Source organism: Galeopterus variegatus, unplaced genomic scaffold, assembly GCF_000696425.1.
Source record: "Galeopterus variegatus unplaced genomic scaffold, G_variegatus-3.0.2 Scaffold183, whole genome shotgun sequence".
NCBI classification, from domain to species: domain Eukaryota; kingdom Metazoa; phylum Chordata; class Mammalia; order Dermoptera; family Cynocephalidae; genus Galeopterus; species Galeopterus variegatus.
The window spans coordinates 455,771-458,370 of record NW_007726294.1 but is presented as its reverse complement, the minus strand read 5'-3'; positions in this window follow the sequence as shown (position 1 = coordinate 458,370).

The following is a 2,600-nucleotide window of genomic DNA, read 5'->3' as shown; positions in this document are numbered from 1 at the left end:
GTGTATTCTGTGTATTTAACCTCTCTACAACATTTTTTAATGATTTCTTAACCCAAATATTGACTGTCTATTGCTACCAGAGCAGAATTCAAAACATGGGTTTACTTACACAGAGAATGCTAATTAGCCTGATTTGATTATCAACATTACATTCATGTATTGAAATATAACTCTGTAAATATACCCCATAAATACATATACAATGTGTCGATTTAAAATATTGATAGAAAATGAGAAGATTACCACTCACTATCATCTATGGTCTAGAATATGGCAATGCTTAGATGGAAAGTGATTACAATCAAAAGACAGTACTTCACCTTTGCCAGTTTAACTATTATGTGTCTCAGAGAAGATCTTTCTGGATTGAATCTATTTAGGGATCTTTGGGCATTCTGGATCTGAAGGTCTGTGTTTCTCCCTATATTTGGGAAGTTTCTGTTATTATTTCATTGAATAAATTTTCAATGTCTTTACCTTTCTTCTCTTCTGGAACACCCGTCAAACCAAGGAAATAAAGAAACATCATACCAAAATCTGTGGGATATAGCAAAAGCAATACTAAGAGGGAAGTTTACTGTAATTAATGCTTACCTCAAACAAATAGAAAGATTTCAAATTACCAACCTAACACTACACCTCAAAGAACTAGAAAACCAAGAACAATCCAATCCCAAAGTTAGTAGATGGAGAGAAAGAATTAAAATCTGAGCACAGGGCCAACCCCGTGGCGCACTCGGGGATCCTATATAGGGATGGCCGGTGCACTCAGTGAGTGTGGTGCAAGCGACACCAAGCCAAGGGTTGCGATCCCCTTACCGGTCACAAAAAAAGACAAAAAAAACAAAAATCTGAGCATAACTAAATGAAATAACAACTCCCCAAAAGATCCAAAGATCAATAAGACAAAACGTTGTTTTTTTGTGAACATAAACAAAATAGGCAAACCATTAGCTAAGTTAAAAAAAAAAAAAAGAGAGAGGGAAAAAACCTAAAATAACAAAAATCAGAAATGAAAAAGGAGACATTAGAACCAATACCACAGAAATACAAAGAATCATTAGAGACTATTACAAACAACTATATGTCAACAAATTTGAAAACCTGGAGGAAATGGACAAATTTCTGGATACATACAAAGTACCAAGACAGAACCAATAAGAAATAGAAAACCTGAACAGACCAATAACAAGCCATGAAATTGACAGAGCAATCAGCCATCACCCAACAAAGAAAAACCCAGGACTGCAAGTCTTTACTATTGAACTTTACCAGACCTTTACAGGGGAATTAATAACAATTCTCTTTAAACTATCACAAAAATTTGAACAGAGGCCACTCTCCCAAACTCATTCTATAAGGTCAGCATCACTGTGATACCAAAACCAGAAAAAGATACAACAAAATCAGGCTAATGTCTTTGATGAACATAGACACAAAAATACTGAAAAAAAATACTAACAATCAGAATACAGCAACACATAAAATAATTATACCCCATGATCAAGTGAGATTCATCTCAGGAAAACAAGGCTGGTTCAACATATGCAAGTCAATAAATGTGATACATCACATCAACAAAATCAAGTGCAAAACCACATGATTATCTCAATAGAGGCTGGAAAAACAAAATTCAACATCCCTTCATGATGAAAGCACTCAGCAAATTAGGTATAGAATGGCTAATACCTCAAAACAATAAAAGCCATATACAACAAACCCACCACCAGCATCATCTTTAAGAACAAGAACAAGACAAGGAAGCCCACTGTTACCACTCCTATTTAACATAGTGTTAGGAATACTAGCAATAGCAGTCAGGCAAGAGAAAGAAATAAAGGGCATCAGATAGGAAAAGACAAACTCAAACTGTCTCTGTTTGCAGATAACATGACCTACATCTTGAAAAACCTAAAGACTCTACCAAAAATCTCTTAGAGCTGATTAACAATTTTTGGCAGGATACAAAATCAACACCCCCAAATCAGTAACATTTTTCTTTTTTTATTTTATTTTTTTAAATTTTTTGACTGGTAAGGGGATCACAACCCTTGGCATGGTGTGGTCCACACCACGCTCATCCAGTGAGCACACTGGCCATCCTTATATAGGATCCAAACCCACAGCCTCGGCACTACCAGTGCTGCACTATCCTGAGTGAGCCACAGGGCTGGCCCCAAATCAGTAACATTTTTATTTGCCAATAACTAACTAGCAGAAAAAGAAAAAAAATACCTACAAATAAATTTAACTAAGGAGGTAAAAGATCTCTACAATGAGAACTACAAATCACTACTGAAAGAAATTTAAGAAAACTCAAAAAAGTGGAGAGACATTCCGTGCTCTGGGGTTGGAAGAATTAACACTGTGAAAATGCCCATTCTACGCAATGTGATCTACAGATTCAATTCAATCTCCATCAGCATACCAAAGACATTCTTCACAGAAATAGAAAAAAATTCTAACATTCATATAGAACAACAAAAGATCCCAAATAGCCAAAGTAATCCTGAGAAAGAAAGAAAGAAAGAAAGAAAGAAAGAAAGAAAGAAAGAAAGAAAGAAAGAAAGAAAGAAAGAAAGAAAGAAAGAAGGAAGGAA